Below are 19,544 nucleotides of genomic sequence, written 5' to 3'. Positions count from 1 at the left end.
CTGAATTCAATTTTACAACTCAACATTCTGTTATGAATTCAATTTTACAACTCAACAGTAATGTTGTAAACTCGAACATTAAATACGACACCATATACTACAAGTGGTGCGCTTCACCTTGATTATGAAATTGTGTTAGCAAAGCGACAAGAGATTCAAAGCTAGACGAGCGGGTGTCTCCTCGAACATGCTAGATTTTAAGGGTAGGCAATACTATGAAATATGTTGTTTTCAATAGTGTTTCATTAATTATTTTATGAGGGTATTTGAAATGTATTTAACGAATTACATCATTTATTACGACATATATTAATGATACCATTAACTGTAGCCTGCGTATAATCGTAAGAGTGTTTTAAAGTTGATGCCGATTAACTCATATCTTTGGCGATAGTTTAATTGAATGTACAATTACGATTAGGCTAAGATAATGTAGATGAGTTGAATCATTTTAACACCAGAGGGCATTTCTTTGTTAAGCAATACCAGTACGTAGCTTCTGCGGACGAGGAAGCGTTTGCTGAGAAGATAGAGAGCCAATATCTTGTCCGTATACCTCGACGACCCCATCGCTAGCAATTTCTTGACGGCAGAGGATGAAATGAAATATTCGATGTCATTTCTTTGAGGAATTGATTGACGTTCAGATGAACATTTACGCGCTTTTGATGCAGCCATATTATTATAATACAAACTCGTCATATAAAGGAAGTAGGTTATTTCTCCTAAAAATAATAAAGACAGGACTGAAACTCTTCTGTCAATCAAATGATTTCCAATAAATTAAAATAAAATGTAAATCCCGTGAGACTGTTCACGTAAGCAGACCATGTTGATTTGCCCTGGTTAACGCAGTTTTACTTTAAATATAGCGTGCAACCTAATTTGCCTTCCTTAAATACAGATTACGATGCAAAAATGTAGTTCATCTGTATAATAAATTTTAAGGTAGAGTCTCGGGGACAAATATTAGGGCTCTCAAATTTTGTACAATTCTTTTCTGGTCCACTATTTGTGGGACTCATTTTAACTCTTTAAACGTCTGGAGTATTTTTATCTTCTTTGTTTTTCAAAAATCGAAAAGTTACGTATATTTTCCCAAAGAGTTAACACAAAGATATAAATTTACTAGAAGAAAGACTCAGAAATTTTTATGGTTACTGTCTGGAAAATACATGCTTACCAGAATTTGTATATATATTGACATCGTAAACGTAACTACGCTCTACAGTCTTCTCGTGATGGATGACTATCTAGTCTTGACTTCTTGACAATAGTACCCCACCAGTTTAGTAACACCTTAATAGCATTGCCTTTAGGTGTGTGATGTTGAGAAAGATGACTGGTGTTATTCAAATGTGAACCAGTCGTTCAACGAATGATAGTTGCCTGAAGAAATGTAGCATATGTCCTTGTGAAAATCAGTCCTTCAGATCATGGCAAGCATGGCTCGCCAAACGCCAGTAGTCCACCTCTATTAATTACTCACTGTATAACTCAGGAAATATTCACTACTTAAATATTACTTTCTGACCACGAATTGTCACTCACGATAAAAAATGTTTTTTCGCGCTAATTGACATTTATTGAAGATATTTATTTTGGACTCATATCTTTCAAACTTGGGCGACTGAAGTGAAAAAAAGACATACACGATGCAGTTTAGCTTGGTTGTTATGTTAAATTTTGCGCTTATATAGTTCCGTCGCCGTGTGTCCAGAACCGGTGGACTTGAACCCATAAGACTGCGCTCGACTCCGTGGCCAAGGCAGTGACGATTATGTGAAAAAATGCTGCGGTGCTACATAATTCACCCAAAAAGGAATTTGCGAGACAGGACAAGAATGAATTCACATGGAGCCTGGAACAACAGAGTTTCTGCCATGGTCGTTTGCTGAGAGATACTGATTTGTGGCCTCTGAAAAGGCAGCAGCTGGGGAGACTGAAAAAAAATATTTGGTGAAGGGGTGTCTTGTTTTGTGTATACACAAAAAGTTGACAAGCCGAAAACCCGGGATAATATTATTTCATCCTATACATGAAAATAGTGTGCATACATAAATTCAATTGTTCTTTCTTTGCTAATAGATCAATTGGACACTGGTATTTCAATGACCTATGCCTGAAATATATGAGAATAAATATAATGATCGTCGTTTACAAGGTAATTTGTAAAATGACTCCAACATACCTATTGAAGTTGGTGGTCCTTGGTGTAAAATGTGTCATAGACTCATCGAAATCACATGAGCTTAATCATTGATCTGAGTATCCCATTTATTCTTGAAATATTTATCAGCTAAAACGTTATCCCCTTTCAAAGCATTAAATTAAAGATATCAGTAATATAGAGATACGCGTTTATAATGTAAATAATATTCTGATAGTTTTTAGCATTAGTATATGACACAGAGAAATATCGACTCGAGAGAAAACCAAGTTCATACCATTGCTTCTCATCAATCAAGATTTTATTATTTAACACTAAATATGGATGTACTGCTGAAGACTTTAATTTACTGTATAACTTTCCAGCCTACGCTTTTTTTGAATTTTGTTTCGATATCATTTCCATACAAAACACTATGCAAGCAACAGTGCGATTCCGTTTAAGGCACCTCGCTCAAATAGATGTCATGCTATGATGTCTGAAACGTAGACAATGCGGGCGGTGAACGTACTTCACATTTCTCGTTATATAATGACTGTTCAAACGAACATGTTCTCTATCAGATGTAGAAACTAAATAGGACAGTCTATATTCAATTGCACCTGACAACATTCAAAACCACAGGACGAGAACGAATGTCAGGAGAATTCTTGAAAATGTCTGACTTCAATCCGGATTTTAAATGATGACAGTGTTTCTAAGTGGGAATCAGGTCCCCTAGGGAAATGAAAGGTGTGAAGATACATATGTTATAATAAGATGTATTGAGCTCGACAATGCCTGTCTGAATATTTAGCACCCATAGATCTCATATTAGTTAGTGACATATTATCCCGTATCATAAATAGCATGGAGCGATCAACCAGAGGTGAGGGTTGCAGTAACCGGTTTATGACCCCTCTGGGAAACAAACCAGCTTGGGCCAATAAAATAATGGGCAAAATGGGTCTTTTGGCTTATAAAATATTCGCTGCTGTAGAACAGTTGGACGCAACTTCGTCATGGATCTTTTATGTTGTTTTTTTTTCTTCCTGGCGGTTTTGTCCATATTTGCGAGCATGGAGACAGTTAGTATAAATCATAATGTGCAATAATGGTTTACTGGATGCTTAACTCGAAACGGACAAAGAGTGACAGGAAATACAAAATGAATGAAATCTGTCTCAATAATGACAAGTTTTGTGTCCATATGAAAGCAATTTGCGCATGAGGGACATGATATTATATTTACAAATTCTGAGATTCTTAAACCAGACGGAAATAAGCAAATTAACAAATTAGGCAAAAAAGGCAAGATAGAATCGACTCAATTAAAAGTACAAATAATCTCACTGACGTCAATGGAAACGCACAGGAGGTAGTGGCATGTTTTTCAAATCACTCTATGCATTGTGTCAAAGGCATTGTAACGTTTTGTTAAGAATTAATTTATAACCCTTCATGCGAGAGGCATAGCTACAGGTCCTTCAAAGCCAGTTAGCAGCTAAATAGCATCATGGTCGATTGTGCTGCCATGTACAAGATAGAAATTTCAGACGCAAGTTGTAAAATATTGAATGGGGAGTGTTTGGGGCGTATGAGGCAGATGTCGTTAATTATTACTTAACACGTAACAAAGCATTTTGACATAACAGCTTCCATGAGTTTAAGAAATTTGATACTAATTAAATTCGAGACAATTATGACAACACATCAACCTTTATTTATTGATCTGAAAAGTCCACATAAGCTCTTTGCAGTAAGCGAAAACGTATGTTTTAAATTATTCAGTAGGTAAATAATTATGTGAGTAAAATGGGATAAATTTACTTCTGGCTCGTACGTATTAGTGGTAACCACATATTGCACAACATTTAATAAATGCGAAATAAGGGATTTTTTTTATATTTTAGAAAGCTTTCATATTTAATAGGTTTCAACGAATAGTTGATAGTTGTTGTACCATATATGTATGCCATTCAAACTACTTTATCTTACATGAAATCATGTTCAGTGAAGACGAAGGTGTTGTGACAATGGAAAAGGCTAACATTACATTTGAGAGTTTGCTTTATCATTATTGATATGTGACAAAATCTTTAACGACTGTTTACTGACACCATCTATCAGTTGTCATATCGTTAGACATTTTGTACGTTCAGACCTGTCAGATGACAAATTATTGAAGCATTTTTGTGCCGAAGTTTTATTATCTTAGAAAATCTAATTTAAAGGAAATAGGTTATTTCACCTAAAAATAATATCGACTGGAAGGAAAGACATGCTGAAACTTGTCCGACTATCATAACTTATCGAACATTTTCATGTATGTTAAAACTGTAATAATCTTAAAGCAGGTTCACCCTAGCAAATCATCACAATTATATTACCCTAGTAAACACAGTTTTATTTTAATCAGTCGTTAACACAATATAACTTCTGTAAATAAAGATTATTAGGTGAAAATTAAGTGCCTCTGCCCGAGAAAATTTAAATAGCAAAAGGCGATAGAGTAACTTCCATGTGAAATAAATTTATGATTCAGCGGATTCATCTCTTTATAAAGACTTCTGTTTCAATGCCTCAACGATCAAACTACAGCTACCCTCTGAAAATTGAACACCTTGCCACAATCTTCCTCATACTAGGTAAGTTTATATCTTTATATTGTAGAAATGTTCAGCTCCCTTGGTCTATCGGATCAAATTGTTGGGCATATCGATTTTCACTTTTGAACATGACAAGGATATAACATTTAGAGATTCAGGGGCTTTGTACATTTGTCGTGCTGTGTCACTTAATTTATCCGTTTGACGTACACGTACAAATATGAGTACAGTGCAAATGTTTATAAACGAAGGACATAATATTTTTCATTTTGTAGAAAGTGAATATTTATGAAAAATCGTATACGTCTGTAACGATGATTTATAGTCTGGTCATCATGATGGAAATATACATTTTCGTTCTTGGCATGTTTTATGATTAAATATTACTCTCACGAGGTTGGCATCACTATCAGAGCATTTCAAACAATATAGCAATGCCTTCCAGTGTGTGTTTCTGTGCTGAATGCCTGGTGTCATTTGATATCACATGAAATATGCCATTTTTTGCCTTTCAAGTAGTCGTAATGCCATTTCACCATAAGGTAGTGCGGCTGAGTGTAGCAAATGTTACTTCACTGTATTCTTGAAAGTGAAAGAACATGTGTTAAACGAAAAATTGAGCTGTGGTAGCATATTCAAAATGAAAGCCATTGTTTTTAGCATGACTGACAAGATTTGTTGAAAGCGATACGAGATATATGCCAAAACTCGCCCTCCAGTATATGTCCGGGTAGGGGGTCATGAAGTACCAAACTCCAGCAATACTGCACCCTACATAGAACCCTGTGTCCAGACTCAACAAAATACCAAACATTGTCGCTACCAAATATAACTTTCTTACTGGACATTACAATTCATACTTTCTATTGCGCATGTATGTAAAATGTCTATTTATCTATATAAAATGTATTATGTCTTTCCAGAGTTAAACGACGAAAGTATTCTTGACACCATGCAGTTCAGCTTCATCGTTATATTGGCGCTATTTGGTAGTTGCCTCGCCGCGTGCCCGGATCCGGAAGACTTGGATTCAAGCGATTGCGTTCGGCTCTATGACATCGCCAGTGATGATCCTGCGGATAATTGCCGTGGTGCAACATTAACCATCGAAAAGGTCGTTCGAGAGAGGACCAGATTGGCTTCGCATGGTAACTGGAACAACCGGGTGTCTGCCATGGTCGTCGCTAACGGATGCAGATTTGTGGCATACGAAATGGCATCAGCTAAGGATTCTGATCAGAAAATCTTTAAAGGAGGGGTGCATACCATGGCCGATTATAAACAAAAGAGTGACAAGTCTAAAGATTGGGATAATGTTATTTCATCCTATACCTGCAAATGTGGTTAAATTCGATGCTTCTTTCCATGCTAATAGCCCACTTGGATGTTGGTTTTTCAGTAAGTTATGTTATAATAATTCTACCAGAAAAAGGGGAACATAACAAACGTACTCTACCAGATTATTTGTTGAAAGTCTGCCATATTTTAATTGTATTAATTCAATGGTTCTTGGTTTAAATTGTTGCAAAGAAGCGAAGTCAATTGAATTAGACTGAAGCCTGAAATCTTTCATTACCTCTTGAAACATTGATTTTACTGATGAATGAGATCAAATGTAATTCTTTTCTTTGATGGTACGTTCAAAGCATTAAAATTTAAGTATGATCAATATAGCGCTATTGCACACGTCCTTCGTATCTGCTTTCATTGCTCACGTGTTCACATACTTCATCCAATGTGTGTCAGAGTCTGTCTGGATTCCTGCCTGTCGTCCTGTCTGTCTGTCTGTCTGTCTGTGTGTCTCTGTCTGTTTGTCTGCCTGGCTGTCTGTCTATCTATTTATCTGTGTGTCTGTCTGCCTGTTTGACATCTGTCGGTTTGTCGGTCTGTCTGTCCGTCAGTCTGTTGGCGATATATCTCAAGAAGTCTTTTCGAATAGGAATCATGTATGGTACATAGATTCTTTATGAGAATAACGAGCACGGATTGTGTTGGTTGGTGCAGTTTGCATGATAGTACCCCATTGCAAAATAATTCTTCACAAATAGATTGTTACAATGACAGGTATCATCTCTCGCTTGAATCGGGTCCCCGGAGCAGTTGACATTGTCATTTTATGACAATGACACAAATACTTTATATAGTAAGAGAATTACTTGGGGATATACAGCTTGATTGACTCGACCAAATAATTTAGCATTGTCACATTATGACATATTGTTATATCATACATAAGCTGCCCTGATTCGTCTTATTTCACTGGAAGGATTACATTTACCATTTATTTTTATAACACGCCACATGCTCATTCCCTGTCGCGATTCGCCAGAATACGTCACGTGACGAGAAAATAGATACGTCTAGTCCCCATCGGATCGACAAAAGTGACGTCAGAGGGCATTTTTTGAAAAGCTATTTCCCTAGGGAAATAGTCCTGTCCAAATTTGGAAAAGTGCTTGGTCACGTGACCGTAGTGTCTTCTGCATCTTTATAACAATGGAGGGTGACTAGAACGTGATGTGCGTCCGGGATAGGTGACGACACATTCTCTAAACAGATTTTCCAACATTTTCCAACATTCCAACAGCGTATGAACTTGAACGCTCATCGACGGAAAAGATTAAAGTGCAACTAAGGATTTCGCTAGGTATGTTTAGAATATTTTTTGAAAGAAAGTGGTACTACGTACAATTGACCGCTGTGGAAACATCGCCCAGTGAACTCGTCACAATGGATTGTTCCGGTGCAAAATATCAAAACACATTAAAAACTATATAACAATACAACATGAGCATGTGGTGTGTTATAAAACACCTATAGCCTGGTCTTTATTCGGGCTATAGCGCTCGTCTATTACCCCTCGTGGCCGTGTGTTACCAGAAACACATCGCTATACCCCTCGGCCTACGGCCTCGGGGAATAGCGATGTGTTTCTGGTAACACACGGCCCCTCGGGGTAATAGACGGGCGCTACAGCCCTCATGACCAGGCAATAGGTGTTTAGTATGAGACTGTGGAATAGTTACAGTAAAAGAAGTTATGCATTTTTAACCAAAGAAAATTCCTGATTTGAATAATTATTTAATGAATCTTTCGAGTTTATCGATATTTATCTGGGGGGACTTGACCAAAGATGATAAAAGAGCTGCGTGTATTGATCATACACATGGCACATTAGAAGCCATGAAGTGAAAGACATATTGTATTTTGAGGTTAGCTAATATTAGTTTACATAGCGAGCTTTCAAAAGTTCTCAAATCAATCTTGAGGAACTTGACCTAAGACAATTAAGACAATCTAGCGGGCCACATTACGTGATGAAATAAAAAGCAAGAAAGGAATTTTAAATTGTTCATTTCATTACAAATTTGCATACTTAGTGATATTTTCAATTGAAGCTTATGCGATGAATATTGATCGTGATAGTGAACATAAGAATTTTAAACTTAAAAACTCATGGAATTCTGTCATAGAAAAGTACAATTTACAAACAACTAAAACATACACTGAGATGCTTGAGCAGTTTCAGATCATATATGATTATGATCGTAATTATGACAGCGAGCAGAATGGAAATTTCCTATCACGTGAAAATTGCGCTAACACGGATGAGGCCTGATGTGCTATCGATATGGGTCTAATCGTCTCTGTGATGATCAGATACATGTATAACCAAGGTTGACACTAATTAATCGTTCGACATTCTAATACTAAAAACTACCCGATTTTCTAATTTTCAAGGGCATCTTGATCATAGTCTTAATTTTTTAAACGCATATCATCTGTCCTAGAACCTGCAGTGGCATATCACATGTTGCCTTCGACTTTTCAGTTGCACAGCAGATATGATATTTAATCTTCCCGTGACATACCACATGTGACCAAGGAGCACATACAAGTGAATGTCTCCTATGTCAAGCAATAAATATTCACGTAATATATCAGAGGCGACCTTGAACATTTGAACATTGCAATATTACAAATATGTGGCTATCCCTCCACGTAACTCTTCAAATTTTAATTTGTGAAGCTATTCTAGTACTAATGAAATGAAGAAAGTATCTGACACAGAATTTTAGTGAAAATACAACACAAGATATTTAATTTTCTAATACCCTATAATTTATTGAAAACAAAATAATTCCTTCGATACATTTACCCAAAACATGATTAAACATAAAGTTTGGCCAAAGCTCACAAATCTTCATTGAATGTTGTTTCAATCCGTGACATTATTCGGCCAACCTTTTTTCACCCTGAAATCAGAGAATGAAAGTCGAAATATGGGCAAATTTCGTGATTTCATCGGTTCATTTGACCATTTACATTAAAATTTGACCAGATTTCGATCTTGAATTTGCTCTGTTAGCCTTCTGTTTCTCAATTAAGAATGACACATGACCTTATTTGTAATCAACAATGCAAATGGAAATTACAAATTGGGTGAAATACTAAATTTGGTGTTGGTTTTCCTGAATACGAATAGCGACCTCAAGGACGAAACTTCTAGATATGCAGCCAACTTGTAAAAGCAATTCATTCGTACACACTTGTTACTGCCTACTCTTAAGGAAAGACCTCCAAAATAATGTTTGCAATGTTATTGATAGGTTCATACTTTATACAAATGCATAAATATTCATTAAGTGGTGTTTAGAGACTATTTACATTGTTCTTTCAGATTTGGCTGATATCTTCCTAAAACAAGATCATGACACTTAAAATGACATTGACAATAGTATTTTAATAGTAGGTAGAAATTATTTTACCCTACAACAGAAATTTCTATACCAGACAAATGCGACAAACTTTGACGTTGTCGTTTTGTTGTTGTTGTTAACAAAAATATATAAGCCTTCAGTTTATATCATTGATTAGGCTCTAAAAACATGGTACACCAATAATGTTTCAGGCATGTGCACGCTTTTGACAAAAAATCTGAATAATTGCAAATTTGAAATTATAATCCTGAAACGCAAACAAAAAGGGATTTACAAAAGAATTGATGTACACGAGCCAGACTGCAACAGTGTACACGCTAAATGGTATATGCACATGACTACAACAAGCTTTTATTATAGAAATCATTACCCATGGAAGGTAGCATACAAGAAAAGAAGCTACCAACATGCTGAAAAGAAAGGCAGCTTTTTTCTCACCGCTGAGAGATCGGTTGATTTTCATTGACTCGTAACTCTTGGCATATTTGACATTTATTCTGAGGTCATCTGTAGATTTCACGTCAACGTCTGACAGCGACTCGGAGACATTCTCTGTACAATCTTTTCTGTCAAAATTCTTCGCTACATCACTACATGCAAGTACCTCTCCTGGCGCAATTTCCTCTGCCTCAAAAGAGTGATTTACTTTGCCCAGAGTAGAATCAGATTTGCAATGCTTAATGTCGACTTCACCTCCTTGGCCGAGCTTACATGTACTTCCAACTTGAAAATTGTCACTACATGAATTACAGCAACATATTTTCTGTAGGCATACTAAGCTTATACCCTGGCGGGCGGAACTATTTGAATCATAGATATCTTTGCCGGGTATTACGGTCTGTGCTACGTCTGTGCTTAACGATTCTCTACGCGCGCATGAGGGTCGAACACTGTCATTGAAAGCTTTAGCATCAAGTATGTTTATGCAGGTTTCACTTTTGGCAGTGGTGGTGAAACTGGTATTATCATCGTCAAGGTGGTGAGTTTTAATATCGTAGAGTGGATTTCTTTCTCTCTGACCTCTCGTTGTTCTTCTTCGGACTAAAACGTAAATTCGCATGTAAATGACAAGTATGAAAGTACACGGTATAATTGGCGACATAAAGATGGTAATCGTGGTGAACAAAACATGGTCTCTATATTCAACGTCGCAGTATTCGTCAAAATTTACAGTAGAATTACCGACAGCGAACTCCCAAAGAGTGATAGCGGGTACCTCAATAACACATCCAAATATCCATGCAACGATGATTAACTTAATGACGAAACGATTCGTCCTGAAACGTCGATACCACAGTGCGTGAAATATAGCCAGGTAGCGATCCAAACACATCGCGGCAACGTTGTACAATGAGACTGTAGTCAACATGTAGTCAAGGACAAGCCATGTAATGCAAATCGCCTTACCAAGCTGCCAATACTCATACTGATACCACTCGTATACAGCCAAAGGCGTGCTTAAACCAAGGAGGCAATCGGAAAATGCTAGGCTGGCGTAGAAGTAATTGGACAGCTTTCGGAGTTTCTTCGTTTGACAGAAAGCAACCAGTATCAGTAAGTTGAATACAACTGTCAGTACGGCGATTAATGAAAAAATAATTGTTAATGCAAGAACTAATACCTCACTTCTGCTCCAGTAACTCTTTTCTTCCCATTTAACGTCAAAATGACTCGTGGACCAGTTTTGGGTGCCTCTCCCAGAAGTTGACATTCTGCTGACCAGAGAACTATAATTATTCAGTTGATTAAAAGGCGTTGTTTCGCTGTCAAAATCCGTGTAGTTGTCTCGGCCATAATTTGTGTAATTTGAAATACTGTTCGCTAGCGAACTTCTCGGGATATCAGGCAAGTACACTGCACCTGTTGGGAGTTCTCCTTCACGGTATAAAATACTTTTAACTGTCGTCGCCATGAGTTTGGTGTTGTTAGATATCACGTTCATTGCTTTTCGAGGCGTAGCGTAGCGTCCCGTGGAAATAGAAATGTTGAAGATATGACAATATTCAGTTCGGAGTTGTTGGATATTATGTTCTTAACTTTTCAATGCAAAGCGTCGACTCTGTCGATTTGTGTCGAAAAGGCATAATTGAAAATTTTACATTTAACTGAGGACCCGAGGTCATCTGAATGACAGCGGCTGTGTATACATCGTCATTCGCTGGTTTATAAAGTGTGGACAATATTGTCATTAGTTATGATTACATACTGTATACGCACTTCAATAAAATGATTTGTTGTTCGAAATTAGTATCAACAGGTAGGTTAAGTATCATTATGGTTACCTTGCTCAATTAGAAATCGGAATATGAAGACTTAAGCATCAAATGCATTGTTTGCCTCTATTACCGTAGATGAATGTGCGGACCATGTTAATTTAGAAATTTTCATGGCATCCATAATTAAGTAAATGATTGATAGCTTTACAGGGACGAGTGCGCAAACAAAACAGGCAGACAGCTGAAATTTAATCGAAGGTAATGACTTATTTTTAAAAGTTAGCAATTAATCAGCACAATAATTACATCGTTCACTGGACATTGTCATCTTTTCATTGTTATTTGTATCCAAAGTGAATAATAATTGATAATTCCAATTATCATCTTTCGTCGATTAATCTCCACTTGGGGAACAAACAAAGAGAACGTAGTACCGCCACCATTGCAGCGTCGACAATCCGTAACTTCAGGGTGTATTTGTTAATCAGAAACGGAATTTGTTGCTGTTATAGCGGTTTATTTGACCATAACGATATTTTATCTTCATTTTAGTGGTTTAATTGTTGAGTTTCTTGTATTCTAGAACTGAAGCTATCAGATGTTGACATGGGTGATTCTGGTTAAAACACCGAAGTGTCCAACGTTTAACGTATTTAAAGGTAGAGGAGTGGAATATTATTGCTTCTCAGACAGGTGTTTTTCCCCCAGAAACTGTATATTATTATATATGGGACTAGCTCATCGTCATTTCATGCATTTGTAACGTAAATCATAGACAGTCGAGAAAGGTGATTTGCCACCAACGCACTGCAGTTGTACTCCGAAAACATGTTTTCCGCATTCAATAGATCAGTATTGATCGAAATGAACAGAAACAAAAGTTCCAAAGAGATAAAGCTGATACTTCAATATGCAGTCAACAACAATCAACTCGATAAGAGATTCAGAAGGTTTTGTTCTGCATGCCTGTAGTGAAATTCAGTCATGTAGGACAAGACAGGTAACACAAATTGTGTTCCTTTTAGTGTAGTATTGATAATGACGACCATGGCCATACTGACGTTAATTGTTTCATAGCTCTTTAAATATAATATAATTCACAAATTTTGTAGTGTAGTCTTCCATAGTAGTGAGGTTTTAACTTATTTCAAGACAATTTGCCTATACGACGATGTTGCCGTTAATCTAAGTGAATGCTACAGACCCTAACAAACTGTACAAGTAGTTTATCAATACGGCTCACTCACCTTTGTGAAAAAACTACTCAAAATGCAACTTATGACCTAAAAGGTTAAAAACTAAAAAGTGTGATCAAAAATTGATATTGAAATCGAAAAGAATTACAGATGCATTTCAAAAATTCGTTTAAATGTTTGACTCTATGATAAGGCGGTGATTTGACATATGGTAATAATCATTGATCAGCATCAACTGTTGTTCGCTGATATATTACATTAGAAAAATAATGTGTGTGCGTCTAGAGTCGTGTGGTGTTGATCATAGTTAATATAGGGAGAATCGAACGTGAAAAGGCATGTAGCTACTTTTGGCTGGTTCCAAAAATTGGCCTGGTGGTTTAGGTCACATAACCATCACCATTATAGTGAATTTGAAAATAGCTTGGAATTACAACGTGCTTGGGTGATTGTAAAAACATTAATGGCGATAGAAAATAACGTCAACTGCATCCATAGCAAACGTTCTCCTGTGATATATTTTGAAAACAATTGAACCCTCTGTCAACTGTTCTCACTTACAGAACACGTTCAGTGTACGGAACACCCGACCCGTACAAACTATACACGCTTCTGTGCAGTTTCATCGCCGGCAAAAGTGATATAACGGCAATATAAGAATTTGCAAGCAGTCAGTGTACGGGCGAGTGTTTTAAATGGGAGCACGGCAACACTGACGAGGTTGACTGTGGTACAGTGAACGTCGTATTGGGTTTAATCGTTGCAAAATCTATCGAAGGAGAATTTTTGTAATGAATGCAGGTGGCGTCATTTTCTATCGCACGTTGTAATTCCAAGCTATTTTGAAATTCGCGAGAAGTAGGGGCTTCTAGTCGATAAGGGTCACCTAGATCACAATATCGCATACCTTGTTTGGTTAGCTATCAGCTACGGAATTTCTATTACAACATAAAGAGAACAGATATAACAATTATCAGAAGTGACTGTCATTAAAAGTGCGTTGTCGTAAGTAAAACTTCATCCTTTTCTACGTCATTCTGGAAATGAGGCGAACGACTAGCAAGTCAGCTCTGATGACGGAAATATTCAACAAACTGGTAAAGTAGATTGTTATCGTCTAATCATGTGATGAACTTCTTTAAAATATGACATGATATAAAAAGTGCTGACAAATGTCTGTTCACTACGCTATTTTTAACAAAACCATTCTAATATTTATATATGTACAAGCCACTAACCAAACCCGCATGTTAAATACACAATTAAATCTAGAAAAACAGCTCGTTCTCTCAAACTTTCATTTACAGATTATAAACGGCAAGTGACGGTATTTTGGCTGCTTTGTCAAGGATTATGTGAAATGAAGTATGCAATCTACTACAAATTCTACTCGACGTGGGTTTTGCTGAAAAGGGATGCAATCTTAGTTCCTAAGGCCGTATCAGAAAATTTGATTCAAAATGATTATTTGGACCCCTTTTAAAAGCTGTGCGCATTTATTGCTGTGCAACACCTTTTTAAAGCAAGCCAAATATTCTGAGAATAAGATTGATGCAATATACTGCACATTGAATTCAGAACCGAGCAAAAACAGCAATAACAGTCACTGTTTTGTGTCAGGCGTCCTCTGTTCACGGTCTCTGTTTCAAGTTACGGGGTTACAACTCTTAACTGACCTAGCCATGTAATTTGCCCATTTTAAATGGTTTCCGTTGCTTACCTGTGTTGCTTTGTATTTACAAATTAAATTGCTGAAAACTATTATTAATTTTGAAAATGATCGACAGCCTTTTCTTACCTCTATACTACTTTGGCATGGCAAAACTATTCGGCGAACATAGTGAAGTTGGCATACAATAAATAATGGTGAAGATGATGGGAATAGTGACGTCAATATCAATACATTGCGTTGCACTCGCTCTCAGGTCAGACCTGTTACATGTTAATCTCATGATTACACAACAAAGATGATAAAACTTACAATCACTGTTACGAAAATGAGACAGGAGGAACGTCACGTCAGTTCAGGAGCTTATTCTCAACACCCTTCCCTATCACGTCAATGAGAGAGTCACATGCGCTCACTGATAAGCTGACGCGCTATCCCCAGAAATGCTGTGTTTTATCCCAATACGGGCCATTCATCTTATACACGTTCCCATATCGCTCAATCCTGGCGACGTTTACCATGAAATATCAGCCGTGATATTTACGGTAAACGTCGATGTATGTACGATATAAATGTCTTCAGTTAGAGTATTCCCGAACTATCCATATTGAAAGTTAACAAAATAAACAAACGAAATGATCGCAGCCGTCTGTCTGTAAATGCAATTTTGCCGACATAAAAATGTGAAGGGCTTTCAGCGATTAAGATATTTTTGGTCTCTAAACACATTATCGTAAGTTGAATATTGTCATTGTATTCTGTGGTAGTTCCATTAAAGTTCTTGTAATTTTATCTGTAAGTACTAGAAAAATAATAAGATCGTACAACACTGTCTACCTCTAAACAGGAAGTTAGCACCTGGCGTGAAAGCCACGTCATTCGCGCGACACTTACGTATGGAAAGCCTCAGTGTACAAACAGCTGCCACTTTAGCAGCGGGGAGAGCAGCAGCCATTTGCTCAGAGACACATTAAAAACTTTACGGCTGACTCGCAGCGTGTTTGCAAGGTTATATCTGATTGGTCGATTGTCACTATTCACAGCAACTTAGGGAGTTTATTTGTATTGTTTTAATTATATTGGTAAGATTCAGCCAACCAATAGGATAACAGCTTCGAAATCGCCGCAAGTCGCCCCAAACTTTAGTGTATAATCATTTGCATGAAAATAGCCCTGGTATTTAATTCTCTTTACGTTAAATACAATTTTGCCGCCTATATGTGTCATAAATGTCTCTGGTGGTTGACCATGTCTTCAATACGGCGGATTTTTCGGGTAAAACACATAAGATTACCGAAGTAAAAGTAAACTTTTATGCAGGAATTCAACGCCAGAAATGCATGAAAAGGATAAATATCGCTGAATTTAGCTAGTGACAGCTATTGCAGTTTGTTTTAAAAGTATTTACGAGATAAATATCTAAAACTGTTGCTGTGGGGAGAATTCGACTTTTCACCCTCAATTTTATTGAATATCATGTAGTTTGCCCCCTCCCGCCGGGCAGGAAAAAGTACGTAATATAGCGACTCTTACGCCCTCCTTTCGATCGACGGTCACGCGCAATCGAAATCGGGAAAGATCTGAAGCAGAGGAGAATTTTTGATAAACGACGGTTGTAATAACATATTGTACCATAAGCATTTTTACAATGTAACATTTCTTGAGTCCCATTTTCTTTCGCATCTTGGTGTTGACTTCTGTTGGAACGTCATGTAGTTTATGAATGAAGCATGTTTTCATAAATATTTCAAAATTAATGAGCGTGGTGGAATAAAATTAAAACACCAAAATTTGGAGTTTTTTCTATCACATGCAAGTATTCTGGCACCTGGTATGTGATAAATCGGTTGCTTTGTGTAACAGTACACTCGTAAACAAATAAACGAGAGCTGCGCAAACGTCTTGCGCTTCACCGTATTCTAATTGGAGGGGTGACTATTAAGCTGGCGACAACGGTTTATTTCTCTTTGGGGGTAGCACGAAGACATCCTGATCCGAGAGACAGGACAGCAGCCAAAGCCAATCCCAGGACCTTGTTTTGAGATACAATCACGTCACAAGATTACGGACCTTTACAGTACGGACTTTAAGCGGCAAAGCCAACATGCAATGGCATACTTATGTGTTAGGTATCATAGTAGAAGTCACTCTCTAATGGTGGCATTTATGTCAGACACATTTGCCAGCCCATGACGTCTACCAAAAAAAAACACGATTCTTCAGAAATCACCTACTATAATTCTACCGCAAACAGGTACATTGTACAGTCTAAGCTACATGACCGTCTCGTGAGGCGCTGAAGCTAAATGGCGATACAAGCAATGCGTTGACCATATAGATGTAGAAACGTTTACCCAAGCAAAACAAATATTCTGCTTCGACTGCATTGAGCAGACGTCATGATAGATTGTTTAACATTAGCATTGGGCTGAACGCTGCACCTTTACTCACGCTAAGACTACCTCGAATGAAGGACGGAAAACATACTTAAAGTTTGTGTGGGTTCTGAAACTTTTTGTACAACTCCCAATAAATTAAAAATGCAAGAAGCCTGAAATTACTTCACTTTGCCAAACCGCCATATTGATTTGCCATGGTAAACGTGGTGTTACTTTTAATCAGTAGTTGACCCAATTTGAGTTCCAATAATACATGCGAAAGATGTGGAGCATCTGTCTGATAAAACTTTTAAAATAAAAAAAAATACACGAGATACTTATAGAACATCTTCCATGTGAAATAAATTTATGATGCATCGCGCAGTGGAGTCATCTCTTTATAAAGACTTCTATTTGGTCGCCTACACGATCAAACTGAAGCTGGCCTCTAAATTGAACACTCTGCCACAATCATCCTCACATTCGGTAAGTTCATTTCCTTATATTGTTGAAATATTAAGATTTATCGGAACAAATTATTGAATGCGTCAATGGGCAGTTTTGTATCTGCTAATTAGAGTATTTTGTACACTTTGTAGGGATTTTATATTGTTGGTGCTATATAACTTAATTTATTTGATTTACATACAAATTCATGTTAATATAATACAAATGTTTACGAAAGACATAATAATTATATTTCCCATTTTGAAAAGTGCATTTTCACCAAGGGATTGTTTCATACAAAAATCACATGTCTGCGACGATGGTCTATAGTTTAATCATCATGATAGAAGTCTACAGTTTTTTTCTTAACACGCTCAATGGATACATTGTACTCTCATGAGGTTGCCATTACCATCAAAGAAGTGGTACTCTTACCACACTGCTTCCCAGTGTGTTATGCTGAGATGAGTACCCAGTGTCATTAGCCGTTCCCAGCCTTGACTACCCGAAATGCACTTTGCCAAACTTCATCTGTAATTCCCCGACTTGAAAACTACATTAAAGACAATATCCCGATCCAAAAGATATCGAAGATATTTGATGTTAATATAACTTTCTTGGTATGGGGCGCAAAAATGTAAAATAATTGGTTTACTCGAGAGAATATATTTTAAGGGTGTTCAGACTGATTTGATACGTACATTTGCGATTAAAAGCAACACACATGAGTGTACATGTATGCCCGTAGCCAAATTATTGCAAACGTGAATACCACTGGTACACGCGAGTCAGACGATATGTACTCATATATGTCTCTCTGTATATAAGTTGTAGCTATGCTTGCACGTACGCAAGGATGTGTACGTATGTGCGTGTTACGATGTGCATGTGTACGTCTAGTATGCACTTGTGTATGTATCTGTGTATGTGCACAAAGGGTAACGCGTACATATTTGAAATTTTGGCTACGTACATGCATACAAGTACATCCAAGCGTGTTGTTTAAGATGTGTATCTCATTTCTAATATAATAAATATCTATAAATTCACTGCAAATATGTTAAAAGTGTTTCAATTTGTTAACTAATTATTTTACATTTGGCGCCATGGACATTGTCATTCAAATGATATGTGCGCATGTTAATAATAGGTATTTATATACACCAACTATAATGCCTTTGCAGACGAGTAAGCGTTGCTGACACCATGCAGTTCAGCTTCATCGTTATGTTGGCGCTACTTGGTAGCTGCCTCGCCGCATGCCCGGATCCGAAAGACTTGGATGCAGAGGACTGCGCTAGACTCTATGACATCGCCAGTGATGATCCGGCGGACAATTGCCGTGGTGATACAGTAACTATCGAAAAAGTAGTTCGAGAGAGGACCAGAATGCGTACGCATGGTAGTAAATGGAACAACCGGGTGGTCTGCCATGGTCGTCGCTGAAGGATGCAGATTTGTGGCCTATGAAAGGCAGCCGCTGAGGATACTGAAAAGAAAATCTTTAAAGGAGGGGTACATACCATGGCCGATTATAAACAAAAGGGTGACAAGTCGAAAATTGGGACAATGTTATTTCATCCTATACGTGCAAGTGCGGTTAAATACTATGCTTCTCTTTATGCTTATTAATCTTGCTTGGACGCTGACATATAAGCTTAAGCTATATCATAATAATTGTAAAAGGGGATGTAACAAAAGTATTAACTAGATAATATGTAGAAAAGCCTGCAACATGACTGTTCGAGTATATTCGGTAATCCTTGTTTTAATGTGTAATATTGAAGCATTAAAGACATTTGAATTAAACAGATGCTAGGAATACTCGATTACCTCTTGAAACGTTGATACACCAGATGAATGAGTTCAAATGTAATTACTTTCTTTGCTGGTACATTCAAAGCATTAAATTAAAGGTATGATCTATGTCAAGCTGCCAAACACGTCTTGTGTACTTGTGTACTTGTGTATTAATTTTTGTTTATTGCTCAGATGTGAATCAAGGTACCGTCTGCAGATTTCAAGATCAACTAGAAAATTTATGACAAGGACACTGCAAGGACACTGGTCACAGGTATATATATATATATATATATTATATTATATATATATATATATATATATTATATATATATATATATATATATATATATATATAT

At 37.0% G+C, this 19,544-nt stretch overlaps 2 long non-coding RNA genes across 2 annotated transcripts; both read left to right on the top strand.

Annotated features, from left to right (window-relative positions):
• Positions 1 to 4,729: 4,729 nt before the first annotated feature.
• On the top strand, positions 4,730 to 6,431 carry LOC139134267 (uncharacterized). The gene is made up of 2 exons (XR_011552760.1): positions 4,730 to 4,797; positions 5,682 to 6,431. It is a non-coding gene; the product is annotated as an uncharacterized lncRNA (long non-coding RNA).
• A 10,914-nt stretch (positions 6,432 to 17,345) lies between these two features.
• Positions 17,346 to 19,328, top strand: LOC139134266 (uncharacterized). The gene is made up of 2 exons (XR_011552759.1): positions 17,346 to 17,424; positions 18,570 to 19,328. It is a non-coding gene; the product is annotated as an uncharacterized lncRNA (long non-coding RNA).
• Positions 19,329 to 19,544: the final 216 nt, after the last annotated feature.

This window comes from Ptychodera flava, chromosome 6 (genome assembly GCF_041260155.1).
Source record: "Ptychodera flava strain L36383 chromosome 6, AS_Pfla_20210202, whole genome shotgun sequence".
In the NCBI taxonomy this organism is placed as follows: domain Eukaryota; kingdom Metazoa; phylum Hemichordata; class Enteropneusta; family Ptychoderidae; genus Ptychodera; species Ptychodera flava.
This window is presented reverse-complemented; position numbering and strand designations above follow the sequence as displayed.